This window comes from Lissotriton vulgaris, chromosome 5 (assembly GCF_964263255.1).
Source record: "Lissotriton vulgaris chromosome 5, aLisVul1.2, whole genome shotgun sequence".
Classification (NCBI taxonomy): Eukaryota; Metazoa; Chordata; class Amphibia; order Caudata; family Salamandridae; genus Lissotriton; species Lissotriton vulgaris.
The window spans coordinates 1,016,161,553-1,016,179,092 of record NC_141693.1 but is presented as its reverse complement, the minus strand read 5'-3'; the positions used below and the strand labels follow the sequence as shown (position 1 = coordinate 1,016,179,092).

The window sequence follows — 17,540 nt, the reverse complement described above, 5'->3', positions numbered from 1 at the left end:
GCCTCAAGTGATCCCATAATAAGTTGAAATACTAGGGAGGGTCCTGCTGTGATGGAGAGAGTCGTAAGAAACAAGATTAGGTGGTCCGCTGCCAAAAACTGAGCCTGTAACCGCAAGGCATCGAGGTAGGGCAGGAAGCACAGGAGATCAAAGCATATTACTCCGCGAGACCACCACCTATCTCCTGTTCCTTCAAGAGCTGCCATTAAGGAGTATTTCCTACAGGCCTTTGTCTTACTTCCCATCTTATGCTATTCAAGAGCCAGTTGTGAGCAGTACTAATCCGCATTATTTAAAGCTTTGACATCTAAGATCTGGTGAGATCACTCACATGTTGATGGGTTTAGAAGATAAGAGTCTCCATAAGAGTGCACAGAAAAAAAACGTTCCCAAAGTGCTCTGCTTAAAAAGCAAAAACGGCCCTCTGCAGCATACCAATGATCTCACACTTGCACAAAGACAGTAATTGCTATTATCTCTTTACCCATTAAGGCATTATGCACATTTTTGCATTAATTTAGCACAGTTATGAGCACTTTTACGCAACAAACTTGAAGCAAAATAATATAAAAAAAAAACAATAAATAATCTGGACATAATGATACAAGAAGTGGAACGGGACAGTAAAATACTTGATACCAGATGGTTGAAAATAAAGCTTTGTGAAGATCTAGTTTCTTTAGGGATCTGCACAAGGAAAGAGCAAAGAGAAAAAAAAGGGAAACACTATTCCACAAATCATATGTCAACAGACTTGGGAGGACCATGATCCCTTAGAGTTCAGTATCATTTGGGAATGTTATTGGGTTGTGAAGAGCTGTCAGGGTAAGGAACCCAACACACCCAATTGCAAGGCATCCAGAGGAGGAGCACACCTGATGGGGTCTAAGTGAGGGCATTACAGCTCCCAAAGGGTAAGGAAAAGGACATCCCCATGTGTCTCAATTGACATGTCCTGTTCTTATTTCTGTGTATAATGTTGAATATATGCCATGTCAACATGGTGGATGGAATGAAGTGTGTTGAGGTGGACATTAAGTATAGGAGATCATGCTAGATGACACAGCTGGTCTGTTAGGGTTGCAAAACCACTTCATGACACAGCCGTTTTTTTTTACAGAAAAGATCAACTACTCTTGATTGGATAATATAAATCTGGCCTGGAGGGCATCTTTTCTGTGGGGTGAGGATGAATCCCTGGAGAAGGTTTGATGGAAAAAGCATGACTTGTATCCTGTACACATCTTTTCCAAATTAGAGTCCAGAAATATCACTTTTAGGAAAATCCAATCAGTAAGATATGAAATTGTAATCTAATGGAAACAAATTAAAAAGCTATTTTATTGCAAGACAGCTACCTTCTTACTGTAAAGACCCCCAGTCAGGAAATGAGGGATCAGGGCTCCCCCCAAACTCTAGTGTTGATGGTATTTCATCCTGAGACCTCATTTCCTGTACATAGATGAAAAACATAGCTGTGGTTGAGTTAGGGAGAATGAGTAATTTTTACTGGTAACTTTTCTAAAATGGTCGAGGTGAGTGTGTAGACTTTGTACTAGGTGACTGAATATTAGACCTTAAAAGTTATGGTGCGCTAGTTAATGACAAGCCTAGCCAGGCAAGTTTCCAGGTCAAGGGAAGTCACTCACTTTTTTGTTTGCAGAGGGAATTCTAGCTGGGCACAGAATTGCAATCCGGAAAGGCTCAACAAGCCAAGATCTTGGACTCATTTGAAAGTATTTATGAGGATGAAGGAGGTGATGGACACAAGCCAGACTTCAACATATGAAAGGTGGACTGACTCAAGAAGATGTTGGAGGACAGTCAGGTGCTGCAAAAATGGGGCAGAAGCGCTATTTTTGAGTGCACACTAATTGACGAAGATAATAATGATGAAAAGGAGTCACACAATCAGCACAACATTTAGATTACCAAAGTGCTGTGACATGAAAGTGGTGTATAGGACATGAGAGGAAGACAAAAGGAATAAGAAATGCCATGAACATTGTTGGCCTGGAGGGCAGGTCCAGATGAAAGTTAAGATCACAAATAATACAGCGAGCTGTGACGGCGATCAACATCCTGCAAGAAATGAGCATGGAATCTGTACAGAATTAGAAAAGGTATAGCACAAAGGTAGATACGATGGAAAATTAAATTCAAGGGAGGGTAGATCTCGGAGAGTATCATGGAAAACCTCTACTTTTAATAAACAATATTTTAACAATAGTTCAAAGTCGTTTTTAGCCTGAAAAGTTTTCTTTCTAAGACACCTTAGAACTTACTGGAAAGAGCATCAACAGGAATGAAAGTCGCACAGATGGAACAGCTCTGTGATTAACGCTCAGTTTTCCATTTTACTGAATAGAAAAGAAATCTTTTTAACTATGTTTCCTTGCTGGTTATTGGCCACCATCCCAGCTGTGTATGTTGACACAATGCGTGATGAAATAAAGAAATTCGATTTTGTAATTGTACTTAAATAGATGCATAGACGCACGTGTGCTATTGCTGCAAGGCTAATGTTTTCTGTTATGTGCCTTGTTTTATGACACAAGGCCATTTCATGAACTAAAATCATGCAGACATGTAAGTGTGAGTACACATTTCTCTGTTAAAAAAGGGAAAATATAGTAGATGTCCGTTCATTTATCACGGAGTAAAAGTGGGTTAATGCTAAAAAGATAAGAAAAATAGATGGAAACTTAAAAAAAGAAGTAAAATTATAACAGAAGTCCTATCTATAAACCAACTAAAAATACAACAAATTGGCATGCGCACCTTTTGGGGCAGCTAAGCTTGGCAGTCACTGCCCTTATGTTGCCGTTGTCAACCCCAATTCACTGGTTGCAACTTCTGTGACCAATCTGTCTAGATGACAATTGATAGTTGCTAACTGAAAGTCTACTGCTTTGGACAATCACTTTTAACTAACATTGTGCTCAATATAAGAGCCAAAAAACAAAGAATTCAATAAAATAATATTCTACAACCAGCCCATCACTGGGGAAAAAGTTTGTGTCGAGGGACATTCTGCGATGCCATTGAATGCTCAAGGGTCATGTGATGTCTTTCCCATGGGTTTTATGACTTTACAGAGCACTCTGTGGGTAAGGTATAGTAGGGTGATGAGATAATGTTACACTAAAGGCAGTAGATTCAAAACGAGTCGATTTATTGGCCACAGTCTCAGCAACCTCCAGTCTCCAACTGATTTAAATAGAATCTTCCCTTTTCACCCTGCGTTCTATACACTCCAGCAATGGAACATAGAATGTGGGATGCAGTGTGAAAGACTCATCACCAAAACCTCTCCCTCCCTATATACATTACACCTTGAACTTTAAGGTACACACAAGTATTCATTCATAAATAATTTAATTGATGCATAAATACATTCATAATTAAAATCATTAATACTTCTAAGCAAAGACATCTCCTAATATCACAAATAATGTCACCAACATTTTCCGCAACACCTAAGCATCATGGTACCTCATGGTACCTCATTGGTTTTGACGTCACCGTTAGCTGTGTTGTGCAAGACCAAAGTCCTTATCTCCACCTGGGTTAGGATCAGGTATTGGATGGTCAACCTGAATAACAGAACCGTCACTTGATGTACCAGAAGATAAAACCTTTACCACTCTACTTTTGGTCCACTATTCACATTCTTTTATGCAAACTGAATTCTTAGATACAGCATTCACCCTCGCAGGAGATCTGAATTTTGACATTCCCATGGGTACATGGGTAGGATCTTTCACATGCACCCAATTGCCCACCTTAATCTCCTTCCTGACCGCCTTGATGTTGTGCCTAGTATCATATCTTCCTTTCATTCTCTCTTGAAATTCTTCAACTTTGGGTCACATAACCTTATCTAAAGAGAATGCACGGTCAGATTTCTGCTGAAAACCCCTCATCCATGCTGGACTCACTTTTGACGTTGGTACACGTCCCCTCATGATTTCAAAATGATATAATCCAGTAACCCCATTAGGACATGTTCAAATAGACCACAACATACTCTTCACTGCATCACACTGCTCAATTTTGTTTTGAACTGTCCACAGAATGCACTCCATCAGAGTGTGCATCATTTTCTCAATAAGTCCATTGGCCTGGGAGTGATATAAACCAATGCAGTTCGGTGTTATTGCACTGTGTTCAAGAAAATCCTTCATTTCTCTCTAAACAAATTGTACACCATTATCAGATACAGTTTCTCTTGGGACCCTCTCTCTCAAAAACAATTTATTCAGGAATTTTAAGACAATGTTAGTATTTGGCTACTCCATAAAATCTATCTTCCACCACTTGCTCTAGTAGTCTTCCACCACTTTTGCAAATTTACATCTCGGTGATAGAATATTGAATGGACCAATGAAATCTATTGCTAACTTCAACCATGGATTCTCTGGTAGTGCACAAAGCTGCAAAGGTACAGACTCTGTCTTCATCCCTTTGTCACTGGTGGCACAAATGACACAAGCTATAACTCTTGCAAGATTTCTGTGTTCTTTCCCGGCCATCAATAACTGTCCCTAATTTTCCATTTTATGATGGTTTGTCCCAAAAGTCCTTCATGTTCATACAATATTATCTTATCCCCGTAAACCGTTGAATTTGTCACCCCTCATTAACATTCTATTACTCTCAATCGACAACTCGACTGCCACCTTGAAGTAAGACTGAATAGCCATTGGTAACACTTTCTTCTTCGGCCATCTTTCCTTGATATATGTTTTTTACACACTCAAGATTATCATCAACTGACATTTCAATAATCCATTCATCCTCAATGAACGCATTGCCCTTCCTTTCATTGATTCTTCCTGATTAGGGTCCGGGGAACGTGATAAATAATCAGCCCTGGTGTTTTTTCCTCCCAGACTGTACTTAATATTGAACTTATATTGTAAAAGTTTGGAGCTCAGTCCGGCCAGCCTAAGAGTGTGATTCTTGAGCCTATGTAATACTTTCCACAAGACCCGGCCTGGGTTCCACTTCCTGTTCAGGTATTACATGGCCTAAATAGTCAATGCTCTTTTTTGCAAATCCACACCTTTTAACATTTGCTACAATGCCAATGTTGTTCAATCTTTTCAAAAACATGTGCATAAGTCTGTCATGACTTAGAAGATCAACCCCTGCTACCAAGATGTCATCCTGGAATGTCACACTTCCCTTTATATCTTTTAGTACATCCTCCAACACACGCTGGAAAACCAAGGCTGCAGGTGCCAATCCAAAAGGCATTCTTCTGAATTGGAATGTGCCAACTGGTGACAAAAAAGCTGTTAAATGTTTGGAGGACTCATCCAACACCACTTGATGATAGGCAGACGACAAGTTGATCTTACTAAACACTTTGGCACCTGCAAAAGTAGTAATGATGTCAACTATGCAAGGAAGGTGGTGAGACTCTACACAAATCGCTTGAAAAAGGTCCCTCAAATCCACTCAATCTCTCAGCTGTCCATTTTCTTTTCCGCATAATAACCAAAGGAGATAACCAAAGTGATGAGTCATTAGGTTCTATAACCACATCTTCACACATTTCCTGAGCATTTCCTCTAAATCTTCCCAGACACTAAAAGGCACTGTTCTTAGCTTGTGTTTTACAGAGGAACCACCACACTGTAATTTTGTGTTTGAAACCTGTGATCCTACCCAGTTGGTTACTGAACACCGCCTTTTACATTGCAGACCAATCGCTGATGGAATCTTGAACTTGCTCACTGGGTCCACCATCTGTAACCAAAGACACTTGAACCTTCCTTATTGGCCTCAATGTCATGCCGAATAAACCTTGGTGGTACCAACCTAAAATGTTCAAACCCTTTTAGGACTCCTACACCTTGCCAAAAAATCTCTCATTTCTTAAACTTCATGTGGCATTCAAAATAACCTATAAGTTTAATCTTTCTACCATCATATGTCTCAGGGTTTCTGTCCTCTGGCAACAGTTTCTTCTCACCACCCCACATTTGATGCCATAACTCATCAGTGATCATAGTCACCCTTGCTTCGGTAATCAACAAATAAATTCAACACCTTCCCATCAACTATGTTTTCATATGGGTCTACACAATTTGCCTCACCACCAGTACTACATAATTTCCCTCAGTAAACTTTTTGTTGGAACTGTCATTGTCTATTCTATTGGACACTGAGTTCACCTTATCCTTCTGAGATTAGCACACTTTGGCCAAATGTCCTACCATCCCATATGCTCTACACTTCACGTTTTACCAGCCGAGAACGACCATTAGATGAATGACTTGGATAACACATCTAAAACAAATGTTTTTTTGATTGAAAAATCCTTCAGCTCTTTCTTTTTGGCAAACTTGTTAACCTGTCATTTTTGTTTTGAATTGCCTAACTCTTGAACCTCAGTGTTGGACATGGCCCTTCTTATTAGAATTTACCCCAAAACTATTTTTCCTCCTAGTCTTTGCTGACTCTCTCCGTATGACCTTAGGAACCAGGGCACCTTCTCAATGTACTGCAAAGGGAAGGTGCGAGCGCCAGCCTCACCCGCATTGGGTGGGGGGGCACCCAATGTGTTTAGCTGCCGTACCTCTGTGCGCCCTGTAAACAGGTACTCCACATACCTGGGGTGGGTACGGCCCTGGCTAGTTGTGGGAAGTAGCACTGCATGTGCCACCCACCGGATGGCCTGTCAAACCGGTATCGGGCATGTCATTGGACGCTGGTGGTGCACCATTGCTCCCCTGCCTATGTTGGTATCACTTACGCCTCAGCCAACCCTGAGCAGGCCATCCCATTCCATGAGGGCACCCCCCAGGAAAGCCCTGACGGGAACCGAGGGGATGGTAGGCTGAAGACCGGGTGGGTACATGTGGGTGTTCCCTGCTCAGGTAGTGAAGAACCCCCCACGTGGGGCTTCCCCTGCCTTGGAGTTTGGCTCTTACCGCGGGATACTCCAGGGGTGCAGCTGATTCTATTGTGTGGCTCAGGGCTCTGAGCGCATCCTCACTGTCATGGCAGTGGGGAAGTGCATGCCCCTTCCTATCCAAGCTAGAAAGAAGCGGCAACACTGTGTTCAGAAACATGGGTCGGTCTGCCAAAGCAGACCAGGGAGTGCGCACTGGTACCTGGGGGATGTTAACTTTGCGCCCAGCCTGCCATTCCAGGCCAGGATGTGTGCAGTGGCCCTTATGCTGTTTTGAATACACGTCCAGCCAGCTGTGATAGCCTGGTGGATGTGCCCTGGTACCTACGGCATTGTGGACAGGTGCTTGGTCTGCCATTGTGGACTGGTGACTGCATACCTGCAATCCCCGGTGTTTTAACACCCTGGTCAGGCCTGCAGTGGCAGGCCTTTGTCTGAGCGCTTGCACCCATGGTGCTAGTGGCAAAGTACCCAACCTGCCTTTGCAAGCCTGGTGTGTGCAATTGCAACCATAAGGGGATTGACCCAAGCCCGGCTGGCCCAGACAGGGTGGTGAGCACGTACTCGCACCTAAGGCGCTAGGCCTGGGTAAACCCAGTGCCTGGTCTGCCATTGCAGACCAGTGTCTGTGCATTGGTAGCTATTGTGATTAAATTCATGAGCCGTCTGCCAGGGCATGCTGCTGCATGTGTGAACCCACACCTCTGGTTCCCGTGATTGCGCATGCCGCCTGCCATCGCAGGCTTGTGCGTAAACACTCACACACATATTAGTTAAACCTGTGTCCAGTCTGCTGTTGCAGACTTGGGGGGGCGCACTTGCACCCCTGGTGCTGGGGACTATGTGCCCAACCTGCCATAACAGGTCAGTGTGAGCACAAGTGCATGTGTGCCCAGGTAGTGAGGAATGCCTGTGTGAGTTGTCTCTACCTATAAGGTTTGCTCTTCCCATAGGCTAACATGGGGAAGTGGTTAAAATCATTCAGGCTGCAATAGTAGATTGCAGTGGAGCAGCCTCATGATGATTCCTATCAATGGATTTGCAATGCCAAACACTTTTCAATGGTAAAGGAGGTTTGGCATAACTCACTTAGAAATGCCACTTGTAGAATATGGACATTTCTATGCTATAGGAGTATTGTGTGCCTGGCTCCAGTGGAAACCAGGGTTCAGGGGAGCACATTATTGCATTCCCCAAGCAACAGTCAGAAACCATGGGCATCCCACAAGACCTGCAGCCCTCTGCATTTGAGGGCTAAATGGGATAGACTGGAGAGAGAGTTTCTAAGACTTAGCCTCTATGTGCCGGATCATGGCCCCACTAAAGATTAAGATCTGCATTCTATTGACCTATGGCAGAGAGGCCTACAATTTAGGGCAGACATCTGTGGTTCAAAGGGAAACCCCTTGAACCATCCTAACTTCAAAGACACATGACAGTATAACTATGGTACCATCCTTCAGCAAGGGGTGAGATAGGCTAGAGGGGATGCAGGACCGGAGAACCCAGATTGTGTGGTGCACATTGCCAGAGGACTCTGTTGGGCACATGCAGGGTAACTTCCCATGAAGGTGACCACATGTAGTTTCTGAATTGTGGCTGGCGTGGGCAAAAGACCTGCTGAAGTGTGGTGCGCTGAAGTGCAATCTCAAAGGGTCTGTCTGCGGACCTCCTATTCTCCCGTAGATCTCAGGCACATCAAAACCTCCAGTGAAGGACTGGTGACATCTAGAGTAGGGGTGGGCCACATTTACGTAGTCGCACTACGCAAAGCTCGGCGAAACGGTAAAAAATCTCTGCGAGCACACAGAGTTCAACGAACACGCAGAATTGCTTGTTCCGCCCGTTCGCTATGCTTTTTTCCTTTTCGCGAACGCTGTTTGCGTGCTCGGGGGAAATATCTTGCAAACACGCATGTTGAAAGCGCGAACAAGTAAAAAAATTCCACGAAGCCGTGGATTGTGGAATTTTTGGCAATTCCGCGTTCTCCGCGGAACATGAAATTACCCAAATTCCGCAAATTCCACAAGCGGAACCGAATTTACCGCCCAGGCCTAATCTAGAGAGCGGTGCCATCTCAAGTGCCCACATCAGCTGCTGAATCTCAACTGGTAGTGCAGTGTGAGCGTGGAAATAATTATTGCGTCTGGAGACCGGATTGTCTAGTGCGGAGCCCCAGAAATATTGCCCGCATCTAAGGCATGTGGTATGGTTCCTGTACTGCAGGGACCCTGACACTCATAAGCGTCTAGTTGGTGTGAGCATATTCACTGGTTGCGGGACCCCACATGGCCCGATTAGGCGATTGTGCTGCATCTTTCTCATGTGACAGGCGGACTGCATGCTCATTGCATGCAGTGTCCGATTCACAGGGTGTAACCCTCGGAGATGGGGTGTGTGCCCCTAGTAGTGTGTCATTCTACCTTATGTGGCTCTGCTGAACTTGCACCTGAGTGTGTCACCGGACTGGTCTGGGACAACCCGGATCATCAAGCACTGGACGTTGTGCCTCATTTCCAGTGAGGTATGGAATTTGCAACTCTTCATTGTGTGTGACAAGAATTGCCTGGTGCAACCCATCTCAATGTGCACCGGTCATAGTGTCTCATTTCCAGGGAGGTAAGAAATTTGCAATTCTTCGTATTGGAGAGCTGAAATGTCTGGTGGGAGTCACACCAGTGTGCACCTGACGCTGCGGCCCGGATTGCCTGGGCACGACCCTGATCATCATGTTCCGCTTGTGTGCCTCTTCCTATCGAGAGGCTGCATATCACAGTTGATGACTGGAAAACTGAAAATACACCTAATTTATGCATGTGCATCTCAACTGATTCTGACTGTCACAAAAATGCAATGTTGAAATATCAGTTGAGAAAAATTTGAATAACACAACAAAAGATCTGTTAATAAAGATGGCTGGCAGAAAGCCCCTGTAAGTAATCATATACCTAAAATTCTACTAAACTCAAAAGTTCTTAGCTGACCATAGACTTAACAAGCATTGGCAAAGGCAATACGTATGTCAGTGGCTTTCAGGTTTTTGGCTTATCAGTGCTTGTTTTGTCACCTTTTTTGCAAAGCATTATTGCTGGGAAATCAGCCAGCCCCTCGTCAAACTAAAAGAAAATTACTAAAAGCAAAAATATTGTTTTGGTCTCTTAACGAATGCAATGTCATAGCAGTCCGTCACTAAAGAGAACTTGTTTGTGTGTGGATGTGCACTGTGTGAAATGGACTAATGCCTTCACTAGCAGAGCAATTAGCCAATGGGTGATACAGGCTGACCTACTGTCCCATGCTGCATGCTGTAGTGGGAGGAATAACAATGTGAATACCAATAACAGACCAATAGATGAAAAGAGATGGCTGAAAGCCCTTATAATTGTATTACACGTACAAGTTTAGTTAAATCAAAAGGGCTTGACTAACACCAGACCTAAAAAATGCAATTGAACAGCCAATGGCAGCTGATAGCCAGTAAAGTTAGTCTGTCTACCTTAGATAAAACAACATTTTTTCCATCCATCCTTTGCAATTTTTAGCAATCTGGAGCAATTTCCTTGACAATTATCTGAGAAATATTTAGAAAAGCTCTCAACTGTAATGTCATCTTAAGGATTTTGGGGGCTCTGTGTAAGACTTATTTTGAGGGCCTTTGTAGGCAACAAATGTGCATTGTATTATCCATTTCTCGCTAATTCAAGCCTGCATAATGCCAAACAATATTAAATTATATGTTAATATTTGACAGGATAACAAAAAAGGTTTCCTCATGAATAGGACCCCAAAAATCCTTAAAATGGCACTGGGTAGAGAGAGGGGTAGATGTAGACAGAGAGTGAGTTAGTGAAAGAAGTTCAATAGACAGAAGTCAAATAAAGAGAAAGTTCACTTTCCCTGAGGCGCCCTTGGTAAGTGGGGGCCCAGGCAATGCCCACTTAAAACGTCTCTGCTCAAAAAGATTCTATTAATCTGATCTCCCATGTTGCATCTTCTGGAGTGTGTGCTGGAAAAAAGTTGCTCTATCTCAAGGTCTAAAAAGTCTGAAACCACCAAATGTTCCCACCCAACACTATCAATGGTCTACAATGGTGATGTTGGCAATAATAATGGTGGTGTGGCTGATGCTTGATGTGCTACAGCATTTGATAAAAAACACTCTGCAGGTTAATGTGTAGCAGAGTACTTCAGGCGGTTCCGTATCCCGTAAATATACCAAGAACCCAAGCTCATCATCAAGAGATTACTGGCCGTAGGAAAGATTTTTTCTAGCACATGGCAATATTATAATGAAATGTGTAACTATTTCAAAACATATGAGAATTAGGAACACAAATGAAGCACATTTTTGTTATTTCTGAAGTGTGTTGGAAACAAATACTTTAATATGCTCAAAACAAATCATAACACTAGGTTATGCAATTTCTACACATTTTCGTCTGTGCACTGTATAGTTTTATGTGCAAAACTATATGTCTGTGCAAAGGTAATGGTCATTTCAATTGAAAATGTGTTGTCTGTAATGGCAGTGTACTAGCACATCATGAACACTTCAGTGTATGCCACTACAATTTTCACCACTCCACACCACTGCACTCTACTCTGCACCACTCCATGCCACTGCACCCTGCCTCACTCCACTTCAGGCCACTGCACTCAATGCCTCTCTACTCTACTGTGTCCCACTCTACTCTGTGCCAATATAGGCAACTCTTATCTACTATTCACAACTTCATTATAGGCCACTGTACTCTACGCCATTCTGCAATACTCCACTCTACGCCACTAGACTCTATGCCAATGCGCTTTACTCTGTAACACTCAACTCTATAGGCCTACACTCTATGCCAATCTACTGTCTGCCACTCTAATCTACTCTGCACCCCTGTATTTTACACCTTTTTACTCTAGGTCATTACACTCTATGTCACTCTAAGCAACTGCACTCTATCCTGCACCACTCCACTCTATGCCACTTCACCCTACTCCGAAACAATCTACTCTACGCCACTGCACTCTACATCACTCTATTCCACTGTGCTCCACTCCACTCTATGCCACTGCACTCTATGCCACTCTGCTCTTAACCACTGCTCTCTACGCAAATGAAGTCTGCACAACTGCATGGTCACTGCCCTCTATGCCCCTGTAGTGTACTCTGCATCAGTGTACCCTACACCGCTGCTCTCTTTGCCATTCTATTCCACTTTTCTGACATGCTACTCTCCCACACTGCACTCTCTGCCAATGAACTCTGTACCACTCTACCCTGCACTACTCCACTCTACGCTACTCTACTCTGCACCACTCTATGCCACTGCATTCAACACTCGTCTCTACTCTGCACCACTGAAACACTCAAGTCTACACCACTCACTCTGCACTACTGTATGCCACTATGCTCTACGGCACTGCACTCTATGCCACTCCAGTGTATGCCACTCCAACCGGCTCCAGGCTATGCAATTCCAATACACAACACTCTCTGCCACTCCACTCTACAACACTCTACTCCACTCTTCACTATTCCACTCTACAACACTTCCATACCACTCTCCTCTGCACCACTAAGGTTTAGCCATACAGAACAGCAGCCATGCTGGCATACAACATGTCAAACACATTGGCAAAGCCAATAGCTCTTGCACAGGTGAAACTTATTGGCTTAGTCAATGCTTGTTCTAGAATATTAATACAGTGAACTATCTGGGAGCTAAACTAAGATATTATTCACCAACTCAAATGTTCTCGTGTTGTTCAATGGAGCACAAAAGTAAGGAAAGGCACAGGCGAGCCTTCCTTGACTGACTGAAATATGGGCCCCAAGGGTCTTTGTGTATGAAGATGGAGTGTTAACCGGATGAGCATGCTTGTTGGCTGCATGCTCAAACATGTCATGTCGGGCACAATAGCACTTACAGTGCTCAAAGAGGAAATGTCATGCCTCAATATAAATGATGCAACATGTTTGGAAACTGGTTGAAGCTATAACGTATAAGCAAGTGTTGACTGAAAGCTATTTCAGATAATCGTTTTTCCCCCAAAAAGGTTTTTTTGTGTTGTTCTTCCTTCTTCTCATCTTGACTCTGATGTTCCTGCTTGGGGGGGGGGGGGGGCGGGTGATAGAAGGCAGCTCATAAACAGCGCCATCACAATACGTTGATCGTTATCTTCCTCCAGAGTTAATCCTCCCATTCTCGGCTTGTTTCTAAAGTAAGCACTTCTGTTCTGCGCCGCCAAGAAGCCGTCCGCCTCCAAGGTCTGCTCTTTCCACACTGAGGAGGAATTCTCTGCGGGATTAACCAAAACACTGCCAAGCGGTGTCGCTTACCAGGTATCACATAACACGCCGGTGACGCAGCGTCGGAGCTGCACGTGACTTCCGGGACCTCTGCTGCCAGCATTGTGCCTCGTGCATGCATCCTTCTAGTGGCGATAGCCCTGGCCTCGTGTAATCCTCTAATCAAATATGGCAATCCTTTTGCAGGGGGTTTATCGCGGTGTGCAGTTACCTGTCCATCTAATGTGTTCTGCCTAAAAGCAGCTGGTACTGAAAATGGGAAAGTATGTGTTTCTTTGGTTGCTAAACAAGATATACTTTAACGAATGTTAAATGGAGCAGGGCGGTGCGAGAGGCCACCGTACCCATAAGTGTGAAAGAAAACCCTACGTATTAGATGGCGGCCTCTCATACACGTGTGTGTGTGCGCGCGCGAGTGCGTCCGTGTGTGCGGGCCTCAGTTTTTGGCGAGAGGCATTGAGGATTGATGGGGCAGTCTAGGATGAGGCGGGTTAAATAGAGTATCTGATGGATGGAGCAGAGGCAGCGTACAGTAGGGGATGTCAGCGAAGGTAGGGCAGTCTATGGATTGTTTAAGAGTGAGGAGAAAGACTAAGAGAGAGCCTTTCTCAGGTCGGTATATACACAGTGAGTTATAGTTTCAGTAACAAAGTCTAGTGCTGACATTATTTTAAGATGACAGGAGCATATACTGGTGAATGGAATTTTAAGGAAAGTACGGACACCCAAATAAAAAAAAAGAGAAAGACCTAAATATGTACCAGTTACATAGACAGTTTGTGTAATCCTAACAGGGTGGACAAGGGGCGCAGTAGTGACTAAATAAAGTAATGCAGCGTCAAACCCTCAGAACCGGCTTTGTGCGGAAGAGTGCACTAGAACAATTACTACCGTCACTCGTCGGCTGTGAGACGAAGCCCTGGGGTATAATCTCGGCACGCCCACTGGCATCCCTCACTCCCATGGCACTGCTGCCAGTACACCTGGGTGTACCCTAGTGAGGGACTATTTACAAATTACAATACAATAAACCAATGTGACGTTCTCATTCCAGTACTCAACTATGTAAAAAAAACTCGCACCTTGAAGTGAAACTTGGGTCTCATAAGCGATAAGCGCTACTTAACGTTGACCAATTTGTGAGATCCTGGACAAATAATGTCATCTCCCCTTGCCTCGGACGTTAACCCCTTTATCAGCCAAATCTTAGGAGCACCTGCAAAAAGTCTAAATGCCTGTAATTACACTATTTTTGTATGTCCTTACACAATTACCCTTCAGACACTGTTGAGGTAAAGAGCAAAACTGGCATTACATATTTACTGTTCAGACGCTTTTCATGGCAGCGCACTGACTACTAGAGCACACATGGACACATTTTCTGTCAGTACAAAGGACAAGTCCAAATAACTCAATTGCCGAAAAGCAGGTATTCATCATTTTGGCCTACTTTCCTAAAGAGTCCTCTTTCAATGTGAGCAAGTAAGGTGTGAGGCCTGAATATGTCTAGAAATCTCAGAATCAGATATTTGGCTACACATGACCACTAGAGGCATGTCCTTTAGACAGCTTACATGTGGAACTTTGTATTATGTGCATTTTGTATGGTGCATGGCATTCAAAAGGTACATATACCCACCTAAGTGATGACAGCAAAGTGTGCGCGCAATAAGCGTGCGTCATTTTAAAAAAGGTTGGGGAAACGTTTGTGTTTCCGGGCGAGTGACAGATGCGTGCCCAATGGGACGCAATGGAAATTTGGTGAACTCCCACAAGTGATTTTTTGGGGCACTGGCAGTGGTTAGAACATGCAGTAGTTCCTCGTATCTGAACAGTTTCTTGCCACACTGATCTCGATTTGCATAAGTAAAACTGAGCAGGCGTTGGAGTCTACCAGTTTAAGTTGTATTTAAAAGACATGTGCGAGAAGGCAGACGGGTGTGCGAACCATTTATAATGAAGCAAGCAAGTTACAGTTGAAGTATGCTGAACGTGTTTTTTCTACAACTGCTTTGTGTAATGATCCCGTGGAATACACCACACAAGGCTGAGATTGGGAAAACAGGTGCAGACCACCCATGTATATAAAAAGCAAAGAGGTGCTGAAAAGCACTGGGACACGTGCATTCGTGTGTAGGATAAATATGTAAAACGTTGTAGACTACACATATGTACACGCATAACTTCCTGTGTTGTTTATGGTTCTAGAACTATGCCGTTGTTAATGGGTCCTAAAATACTTTTGACTACTTTCTATGCGTTTCACGTTCGGAAACAACCTGCCCACCACTCACCCAGGTTCAAAAGGGCCCTGCCCCGCGGCCTACGGGCGGATAACGCTGGACCCCGCGGCGCTCGGAGGGCGGGACACTGCACTGCACGTGGAACGCAGGAGGCAGCTGGGTCTGCCAGCTCAGGATTATCCCAGCGAGCACTGATTCAAGGGGGACGTTCATTGTCATTAACACCGAGGCGCAGACCCTGGCTCAAATCAGAACCACACTCTCATGTACACTGCTGGTATAGGTGAGGGAGCACCAATATCTAAGGAGATATACCTTGTTTTGGGAGATCTGAGACGCCTCGCAACATATTCTGGGCCGGGGACCGCTTATTTTGTGCCACTCCACAGCCGCGCAAATAACGGTTCCTGAGGTCAACATGGCAGTCATGGCAACCGGTATGAATGGCCTGTCCGCAAAAAAAATCTCTGAAGTTGTCGAGCAGTTTGAAGGCGCACTGTTCTGCAGCACGCGAATTTCGCGGAATTCGCAACCAGCGAATTTCCATTTCTAGACCTCTCAATCTGCCATTTTTCGCATGCGCTTCATCGACTCCTAAAGTTCCCAGAAGTCTTTCAGCTCCTGGAAACGCTGCATCATAAGCAGCACTCGTTCTTCGTAGGGAGAGTCACTCCCCAACCCCAGAATAACAAGCAGTGATACAGTGGGGTAGTAGGCTTGCTTAGCGTGCCACTGGGGTGATGCGGTTCTAGGAGAGATGCCATATGAGCCCGGGGCTCTCCCCAGGTGGTAAGGTGTCCTATACATTAACCAATATTTAGGGCGATTTCTTAAACGTGCCTTTAAGTTACCTCTGCAATGCAGAGATGCCACTCACGTTGTACACCGCACAGACGCCAAAATCCATACTTAATGGGAAGTGGTCTTCTTTTTTATACAACATGTGTGCTATCATATTTTTTACTATTCCCACCCTAAAATATATTTAATTCAAATGCAGACCAACGGACAATAACACATTCTTTATTTTCTTAACCCCTCTGATAAGATGTCCTTTACTCCAATGCAAATCGATTGACAAGTAGCACTTCCGCCCCCTCCCTCGCTGTTGTAAATGGTGTGTGTCCTAATGCTGTTTTTTATGATTTCATAGTAATTAAAAGTCAACAACTCTTTGCGCTCGCATGTAGTCACTTTGTAAGGATTTCCAATTTCGACAAATATGAGAAGGAGGTTAAACGATATACCGAAGATCACAAGATGCAATTAAGTGGGTGCGCTGGGATTCAAAACCTGGTGCTATACAGCAATTTAGCCACTGGGCAATCCCCTAAATTATATAAACCGTGCTTGCATTACCCAGGTCGGCAAGATCTCCTATGTCTTATGCTCTGGTACAATAAACATGTTACTGGCAGTATTTAAACTTCCACTTCAGCCTTGTAGTATATAACTGCAGTCCCATAAATATACGGGAATTGTTAATAAACACTTCCCTATATTATGCAGGACAGGAACTTGGATCGCTGAAATGTAACATTAATACCCAACAACTATCAATGGATAGCTGGAATACTTTGAATTAATGGATCATCTGAACAGGCAGCTAAGCAATCCACTGTCTCCCAATTTCAAAGATGTTCCCCGAGGAATTGATTTGAATTTGCCATTTGTTTCACGCCATTGCTCTGACTTCTTTTATTTCCCCCGTCTGCAGAGGACGAGATTTACTCTGCATTTTAATTGCTTTTGGAGGAGGGCGCCTGATTTTGAGGTGAGCAGATGTTCCCTCGTTCACCCCTGCAGCCGCCTCTCACCTCAAACTTCTTGTTGGCGCTCTAATGACTGCACGACACCCCGAAATGCTCTTCTGCCGGGGCGCAGACAAAGAGCGTCGCCGTTCTCCCTGGTGCAGCACAAAAAGGCACATTGTCTGTTTTGAGATTGAAATATGTTCCGCGCACCCAAGAGGCCCTCATATGTAAACGTATTTTTAATGTGTCATGGAGTGAGAGAGAAACAAGTCTTGTGTTCGCCCCCTCTGCGCGTGCTTCATTCATCACCACCACAC

At 44.1% G+C, this 17,540-nt stretch overlaps 1 protein-coding gene across 1 annotated transcript in view; it reads right to left on the bottom strand.

Annotated features, from left to right (window-relative positions):
* SLIT1 (slit guidance ligand 1) overlaps window positions 1–17,540 on the bottom strand; it is an 842,620-nt gene that overhangs the window by 824,028 nt on the left and 1,052 nt on the right. The gene's annotated exons all lie outside the window — the stretch shown is intronic.